Below are 9,836 nucleotides of genomic sequence, written 5' to 3'. Positions count from 1 at the left end.
GCGAAAACCTCTTATGGGACGGGCAGATAGCGGATTGTTAGGAAAGATTAGATGAATGTGATAATTTATATGTGGGCCTTAAATCGCTGATACAACCTTTAACATGGACAAACGGTGCAGCCTTTATTAATTATTATTGCAGAGATGGGGTTTGGGGCTGGGTCTGTGGGACTGTTTCTGGGGGACGAGTCTGAGGGAAGAACAGGAGACAAGGGTAAGGAGAATGCAGAAGACAAAAGGTAGGTAGAATAAAAAGTGAACCCCCAGAAACATGCTATGTGCATATAGCTGCTAATTGTATTTGTTGTTTGTTGATTTTCAAATATAAAACTTGTTGAAATGTTTTCAGTGTGTGTATCAATTTCCATCTCATTTTTAACTAAACAGTGATAATATTGATAAGTGTGATAACTTTGGTCTATAATTGTGATATGAAAATTTCATACTGTCCCCTATTCACATTTATCCTCCAGAACTCATTCTAACAACTTAAAAGGTGCATTGCGCGAGAGTCTGAGTTTTCGCAGAACTACGCCCCCTCTGGCGGCAAGCGAAACTGCAACCAGAGGTGTGCACGCTCACGCTTGCACGAGCTCGAGCTGGTCATAACCCAAGGAGCATCAGCCGCACAAATCTTTTGTTTACAATCATAATGTCTTCAGAGGTAATAAAGTTTTAAATCTGCAAGTAATTTAAAATATGTGAAAGGAAAGGCAATTGAGTAAATAACACACCTATGTGTGAGGGAAAAAATGGGGGTAGTAGAAAACTTCGTTTTTTATTCCCATCTATCTCCATGTTGAACTGTGTTATGTGTTTACTGTATCCACTTATGACTATTATTATGGAAACACGTTCATGAACAATATAAGTTATAACTTTGTAAAAGCTCAAAATTGTAATCATGATACCATACCATACACAGTCGGTCAACAAAGTACACCCAAATGTCTCAAGGTAATAAACAATCAAGTGGCACTATGACGTTACCATAAAAGCCAAACAGGCTAATCCGCCGAAGATTTGCGGGGGTTTAGCCTGTTTTATTGATCAGCTAAGTAGCATATTCCAATAGCAATACATCGTAATTAAGCAGTAATTTGCTCAAAATTTGTGTCTAAGTATCTAACTTATATATCAGCATTTTATATCACAATCATTCTGAACCTGATCACTGACAATGGTAAGTTAGTAAAACCTATTCCGATTGTACATTTATCTAGCTTACGCTAAAGCATTACACATTTTATGGATCGTCATTTATTGTCATTATTGGCCGTATCAGACATTAGAGAATGGGATATATCTTACCTTTTTATCAAGAAAAAAGCCAACTGAGGATCCCGTTTGAGCCCTAGAGCAGACCGGAGATCTCTCCATTTGTTGAAAGCCTTCCCTATGTTTACTCTCGTCTTACCCCGACGCCTGTCTGACTCCAATTTGGACCTTTTGGTTGCACTGGACAAAAGTTCTCTTTTTTTTTTTTATCTTACGTGGAGTTTGCGTTGGTGTTTGAAATGAACTACAAGCCGGTCTCTTAGAATCCATTTTCTACGGAGAATGGCGGCGTCGGCGCATACACAATCACAAACCTGCCAGACATATGAGCGTGCCGTGAACGCGCATGACGTCACGCCCAGTCTCAGATTCCGACCCGAATCCCTCTTATTTATTTTACTGTACAGGATTATAGAGGCAATCGCAGTGATCAGAGAAGGGCTCAGTCAGCCCATCAGGCAATTGTTTAAGCATGTATGGGTTAGAAAACGGGTATTTTTAACATGAAAAGTTGCGCAATGCACCTTTAAAGTCCCCGTGAACCGGAAGTTGCAAACGACTTTTCTCCAGTGTAGTGACGCATTTCCGAGAGAAACGGAATAATAAATGAGGAAAATAGTGGGCGTGGCTTATTTTCCAACTAGCACCTGATTGGATCTAGATAAGTAGGTGTTTAATTAAAAAAATGGAGGCAGATCTAAACGCAAGTTTACAATCGGTTGTTGAGGATTACTCGCCACCTGAATCACCGCAATTTAGTTTGCAGCAGGAGGAGGAGGAAGATGAAGAAGAACAGGAACACACGGAGGATCATTTCGTCACGGGAATCAGACCTTACATGTTTGAGCCGTTACATGCGGAGAGTTCAAATGGTCACCTGGACGTGGCGGCTCAGGAGCAAGTTCACACTCGCGAGCATCTCGATGTGTCCCAATGGTAATACTAATTGTAATTATAAAACTATTTTTATTTGCTATTACTGCTGCAACCAATGATAGTAACGTGCGTTTTATGTTTTTGAATCTTGTACCTTGTCTAGAATAGTTGCCTTCATCTATAATTGACAGATAATTTAGCTTACCACGATTAAACCACAACTGTGTTCTGTCCTATTTTTGAAGCATTCGCGCGTGAAGTGCTTCGAGCACATCCGTGACCACTCTGTTATCCCTCCTTCCTCGAAATGTAAAAAATCGAGCCATCTGGACCGTAACGAGGGAATTTTAGGGAAAGGGAAAAGTGTTCCGTGAGTTCCACAACCAAAAATGCACCTCCTCGCCATCTCTCCTTTCACGCGCTGTCAAACACACAGGCAGCCTGTCTACTGTCAGTTGGAGGGGCGTGGTTACGGATTAAGGAGACGCCAAATTCCTCACGCCTACGTCATCAGTGAAGGTCCTCCAATGCAGAGGGGAGGGGCATTTTCAGATTTTGATTAAAGATTATGAAGCCAAAAAAATTTTTTGTGTGGATTGACTCGCATGGATGAATTGTTCAGCACAAAACGATCAATTTAGGCGAACAAAGTGAATATAGTCAATTTTGATTTCACGGGGACTTTAATGTTTTAATATGTTTCAGACCAGATGGAGGTGAAAGAGCGAAGACAAGAGCTGAAGTTAAAGGTGATGATGCTGTAGTTTGTTTCATCCTGTTGACACCAATAAAATGAGCTTAATGTGCCAATTTACAGAAGATCTCAGACATCACCATAATGAATGAGCTGAAAACAGGGAACTTTTGGAGACAAAGAGGCTTTTCAGCAGCAGTTTAACATGATGGTCCTGTACTTTTTAAATGCAGATTGGATAAAAACACAGTGATCACAGTTCACACCTGCAGTGAAGCCCCTCCCACAACAATTCACCAATAAATACTGGGAATATTCCCATCATCCTACAAGAGAAGGACAAACTCCAGGAGTAGCAGCTGAAATCTGTGTGACTGTTAAAGATGGAGTTTATTAAAGAGGAGATTGAAGACATGAGTGATCCAGAACCATCCAGAATAAAACATGAAGATACTGAGGAACAAATAAGTTGGTGTCCATTCTTGATTCTTCATTGTTGACTGCTTTGGTAGATGTGAATTAATAAGCGGTATATGGATGATAAATGATAGAGAAATACATCCAAATTATCATAACCTTGTATAAAGCAGTTGTCAAACATATTTTAATATATTAACAAGTGAATGATAGGACTGTGAAAGATCTGATCTCTGTTGCTTTCTGCTATTAAATCAGGGTTCACTTGAACTGATTCTAACTGTATTTCTGTGTATTTTAGACCAGGTGAGAGTGAAAGAGCAAAGACAAGAACTGAATGAAGAGGAGGAGGAACATCATAACTTTAAAAGAAAAAGAAAAAAAGACGCACACCTGCACTCAGTGTGGAAAGAGTTTCTCACAGAAAGGACACCTTAACATACACATGAGAATTCACACTGGAGAGAAACCGTATACATGCACTCAGTGTGGAAAGAGTTTCATATCTTCATACCTACTCAAGTATCATCTGCACGTTCACTCTGGAGAAAAAACATTTAACTGTGATCAGTGTGGTAAAGATTTTATTTCATTATCAAATCTAAAACAACACCTGAAACTTCATTCAGATGAGAGGCCTTATGTGTGTTCTCTCTGTGGAAAGAGTTTTTCAAGATTGGACAGTTTTAAACAGCACCAGAAAACACACAATGAAGTGAGAGATCATGTGTGTTGTGACTGTGGGAAGAGCTTTACCACAGCGGGCAATTTGAATGTACACCAAAGAATTCATACTGGAGAAAAAACATTCAAGTGCTCATATTGTGACAAGAGTTTCACTCAGTCTGGAAACCTGAAATTACATGAGCGAGTTCACACTAGTGAAAACCCACACGACTGCACTCAGTGTGAGAAGAGCTTCAAACATAAAAGAAGCCTTCTGACTCACATGAAGATATGTCGTAAGAAGTCGTCACAATGAGCAACAATTAATTTTCATGTCAAAAACATTCAAGTAAATGATGTGAGATGAACAAAATGTGGACTTCCTTCCAAAAGAGTGGGTCACGGAGTTTGCATTCAAAGAAACAACAACAAACATAATTCTGTGATTTTCTGATGTGAGGCTTTTATTTTGAAAGACTTGCATGAAAGTAGGGCTGAACGATTAATCGCAACAAAACCACACGTGATTTGCGATTATTTTACGCGCAGCTTGTCAGTGGAGTGCGGCTGATTGGTAGTAAATACTGCCCCATTTGAACGCCAGAGGGCGCTCTCATGCAAACACGATAAATATGCCCCGCCACAGAAGTACAATAGCATCATTCCAGGAAATCCCTATCGCTGTAGCTGAATAAACAGAAGATTGAAACGCTTTGATTAAACATGACTTAAAAAGACACAACTGCCTTATTCTGTGTAAGAAGGCACATCATCTCACAGAAGGAGGAGATCAGCTGTCGTTATGAAGTGAGTTTGGAGTAAATGAATGTTATTAAATGTTGTCTGTTGTTGGACAAGAGGTTCAAAAATGCTTCTCATGTTTTTGAAAGATGTTTGACGCGTGTTGTTTTTTCAAATGCACGTTATAAGTGACTCAAATGGAGCAGCGTTTACTGAGCCGTACATCAATGACAAACTGCGCATAAAAAAATAATCGCAGCCTTTGCGATTTTAAAATCGCGATAAGCCATCTCGATTTAAGTGCGATTACATGGAAAGTGCGATTAATCGTTCAGCCCTACATGAAAGCTATTGAGACTTCTGTCAGACTCATTTTAAGAAAAAGCAACTGAGAAAAACATGTTTTCCTGATTCAATATCTGCGGTCAGAGATGTTGTAAAACTGACATTATTATAATGTTATTTTTGTATCTTGCCATGAAATAAAAAGTCTCTCACCTTAGGAATACACACTCTCCTGTCTTGTCACTGTTGTCAGCCGTTATACTCCAACTACAGCTGTGTGCACTCTATATCACTTCATTATAAATAATAATAAATAAATGACTAGCATGGAGTGTCATAGTTATGTTTTCAATTAGTAAGTCATTAAAATTACCAAAAAGTACCAATAAATTATTTAACTTGTACATCATGTGTTAACTGGGAATGATTTGCATGCAGGAATGATGTTCATTCTATTCATCCATATGTTTCATTAATAGTTCATGTTAGTATTGAGTATTTACTGTTGTTTCTGTTTTTTCACTTTGTGTTATTTTGTACACTTTTTGTACAACATTTTTTGTATTAACAAAAACTACACTATATACTGAATGTCAGCTTGCTTATTTGACTCAAGATAAGGATTTATTGAGTCCGCATGTCATGCAAACTAGAAACTCTGCTAACCACAGGTCGAGATCTGTCGTACCATACACACAACTTTGCCATCCTGTTTGTTGGTTTTGTTGGAACGATGGTTTCGGGAAACACGACTCGTTGAACTGCTGATAACAACGGAACTTGCGACCATAGTTGGCTAACGATGCTGTTGGGAAACGCAGCCCAGAACAGCCTGTGTGACTGGAGAGAGTCAGTGAAAATTAGGGCTTGCATAGAGTAGTCGAGTAGTCGATAGATCGACTACTTCAACCACTAGTCGACGCTGTCGGAAACAATCGACTACTCGAGCGTCCATTAACCATAAATGAATTAAAAATGGCGAACGTCACCAACAGACACCACACGTCAGATGTGTGGAAGTATTTAATCAAGGGTGACAAAAATATTGTAATTGCTGCAAGAGGCCGTTCACATATTGCTTCTAAAAACGTGTGGAAAGCGAGCGCGGCCGTGCCGCTGTCTCCTACAAGCGCTCGCGCTCCCGTGGCGTCTGTCGTTGCTATGCAAACAAACTGCGCTCTCCATGATGACGACGAAGAAGTATCATTCAGCAAAGGATTAATTAATTTCTAGCCCTTGCATTAGCTTTACTACTAGATATATTTCTGGAGATGAGAAGAAAAAACCCGCCTGGAAAAACTAGCGCACCATGTTGCTTTCATTATGAGCGCGTGGGGAAAACATGCAACAACAAAAGGGAAAATCAGCGAAGAAGTGACTAGAGTTCGCTAGAGTTGCAGAGTTCTCCTTTAAACCTCTTTGAACTACATTTCCCTCGCACGTACGTGACACTGATTACCCTTGCACCTGACTTTCATCAGTGGAATATTTAAGCTGCTCTCAGACTCTACCTCATTGCAGTTCAATTGGATCAGAGACTTTTATTGAGAAAGGACTATTGAGGTAGCCTGGCTCCGCCCTCCTACGTACTTCCGCTCAATTTTAATTTTCCTTCTGTTCTCCGTCTGGGGCTACGTTCCAGTCCAAAATTGTCATACCCTTCACTTGCTAACTTCCCTCCGCCTCGTTCACTCGGATGTACGTCATTGCGAGTGCCCATTACTGGCAGAAACAGCAATGGACTGAACTGGAACGTCCTAAGCCCTTGATCACTTGGAATCAGCTATGTAGTTGATTTATTTTTTACATTTGTTTTCCCTTTAAGAATTTCTTTAATGCAGCATCCAAATGTATATATGGTGTTTGGGTTGTTTTCAATAAAAAAAAATAGAATTAAAGGAACACTCTACCCATTTGCATTAAGCTTTGCATTGTTAGAAACCCAGTCATACTATTGAATGGTCGTGCAACACTCTCATTTTCCCCTGAGACGGGAGAAATCCGTATTTACCTCTTACACTTCCTCCCACAATGACGCAAAAATCGTCATTTTGCGTCATTGTCGGAGGAAGTGTAAGAGGGGAGGATTTCTGTTGAGACTACAAGTACTAGTTCCCACCCTTTCAAACCCGCCCATAGGGGGTTGGACCTAATGAGCTAACAGACCTATCACAGATCAGTGCCAGTGCGTTTGATTTCACCATTCATTGTTTACATGCACACCTTTCTTTTCAATCTAACTGAATTCATTCCGATTGGTGAATTTGAATGTAGTGTTTACATGAACGCTAAACAAGTGATCGGTTGATGTGTGTTTTACCCTTGCTAAGAAAATACCCGCTCCTCCGTGAGAGATAGCCCACGAGACCGGTGCATCTCACAGGCGCTCATCAGTAATCACGCCACCGGCTTTTGCGTTCTACAGTCGCCATTCATCACGTTTACTGTGACGAGCAGGACGAGGCTAGGGGAGAACGACGCGAGGCCGGTGGCGTGATCGGTTGATGTGCGTTTTACTCTTGCTAAGAAAATACCTGCTCCTCCGTGAGAGATACAAGACCAGTGCGTCTCACAGGTGTCGGTCATCAGTAATCACGCCACCGGCCTCGCCTCGTTCTCCCGCGGCCCTAGTCTCGTCCTGCGCGACTGTAGAACGCAAAAGCCGAATCCCGGACATTTTGTGCGATCTCAAAAACCCGGGCAGACTCACGGAGACTAACGTTAGTAGCTTAGCTTTGTTGTTTACAACTGCTCTCTAACCGATAGGCGTGGCTTGGGAGTGGCCTAGTAGAGCAGCGAAGCAAGTGCATTCTGGGAGTTGTTGTCTTTCATCCACATGAGCCAAAAATACATTTTCTGGCTTTTCTCAGTCTAGAAGGCTCCAAATTCAAAAATAATTTCACATTTCTACTACATAAATGACCCAATTTAAATACACATTCATCTTTCCAGAGGTGAAATATCCCTTTAATATATCAGAGTTTTTTGTTGTGGTGGTGATTAGACGAGATCTGTGGTGACGTCACAATCATACTGCATTGTGGGACATATAGGTGCCTGAAGTGTACAAATGAAGTAGACTCGCTCCCTCTGTCAAAATCGAGGGAGCGAGGGTCTGTCCATATAAACTTCCCTCATCCACTTCACAAAGTGGAACGCACTTCAAAATGGCGGCGGGGATTCCCCTGAGGAGAAGTGCTTAGCGAAGTTCGCAAGTGCGTGTCTAAAAGTGGACTGGAACGCAGCATGGGTTTGCAGTATATTCTTGGGTTTTCTCCAGCCAATTTTTTGGAGGTCCTATCAGCGAACAGAGGGAGTGGCTGAGAACGATGATGTTGAGGTTGTGCACTAGTTTGAGTTGTAGGGTTACGTCACGACCCAATGTTAGCGAGTGGCTCTGGGCAGATCCAATAGTTTTAGGCTACGTCTACATTAAAGCAGCACTCAGTAGCTTCGGGATTTCTTCGCTGTATTCTCGCTTTTTGCTCGCAGGTTTCTCTCTAGAGCTCCCCCCACAGCTTCGGAATAGATATTTGACAACACTGTTGTAAAAACTCTTTGGTGATTCTCAGACACCAGAGGCTAGTAGATCAACGACATCAAAGCAGATGGGACATTCTTTAAAACGTCTTCTTCCTTTGGGTTCGGACAGCGTGAGGGAGCGCAATAATGACAGTATTTGAGCAGATTACTTTTGGCCGTAAAGCAATTGTTTACATCGCGAGACCTGATCTCACGCGATACTTCCTGCCGCGGCTGCCGGCGGCCCGCCGTCTCAAAGTTGCAAGTGCGAATTTTCCGCTCACGGGCACCAGGGGGGTGCGAAACGACCACCATTCAACCCGAAATAAGTAATATAACCATTCCAATGACTCCGAAGCTGTTCAGTTAAGGTAAAAAAGTTACTTAGTTCACCTTTAATCCGGGATAGATTTGAAAACGGCGTTTTCGTTTATAAACGCTCTCTCCCTTTACCACTCTACAGATAAGGCGTTGTCGGGAAAATTCGTTTCGCGTTCCTACCCCAAAGCGACAAAATAAAATAAAATTCTTTATCAAAATTTATAAGGAAAGACAAGTACTTTGTTTAGGCTTGGCTTGTAGGGAATTCCAAACTTGCGCACGTATATTCAAACGCACATAACTATAGAACCCATTCTAAATGCGCAATGCCCATCAGCGTTTCTCACAGGTTCACGTTTAAAGTCTGTGTAGAGAGAATGGTGTCGTCTTAGCGGCCCCTAATTTAATAACAAATGATTGTTGCAACGGAAGCAAATCAATCAAAACTAACTTTAGCTGGAAAATAACTTTATTAAAGAACCGCTATAAAGCCAAAACAATCTCTGTTACCTTAAATTATACGCTTATCTATGTAGAGCTGCTTTGAAACAATCTACATTGTTAAAAGCGCTATATAAATGAAGATGACTTGACTTGACTCTGTCCACACTAGAGTTTTCAGGCGTTTTCGGATGTTTCAGTGTGGATGAGAAACTTTTGAAAAACGCCTGAAAACGCTAAATTCACCTTTACTGCGCATACGTAAAACCCCACAAAAGATCACTGATATGATTCAGATGGAAAAATAAATAATGAAGTTATTGCGCAGTTCTTCTGACAGGATAATTTTATTTAGTAAAATATTTCACCATTCACTGATGCGGTCCAGGTCGCACACAGTCACCATGTGTTTGGTCTAAAATGCGACTGCTCTCATGTATTGGACAGGACAGCAAATGTGGGTAAATTCTGTCATCTTTGCACTGCAGGACTGTGATATGAAGAGTGTGCAATGTAGAATATTTTTAGCAACAATGTGAAAGTGAATAGCACATAACAGGCACAATACTGGTATAAACATGAATATCTGTTGGTA

This window comes from Rutilus rutilus, assembly GCF_951802725.1.
Source record: "Rutilus rutilus genome assembly, chromosome: 9".
Lineage (NCBI taxonomy): Eukaryota > Metazoa > Chordata > Actinopteri > Cypriniformes > Leuciscidae > Rutilus > Rutilus rutilus.
This window is presented reverse-complemented; position numbering follows the sequence as displayed.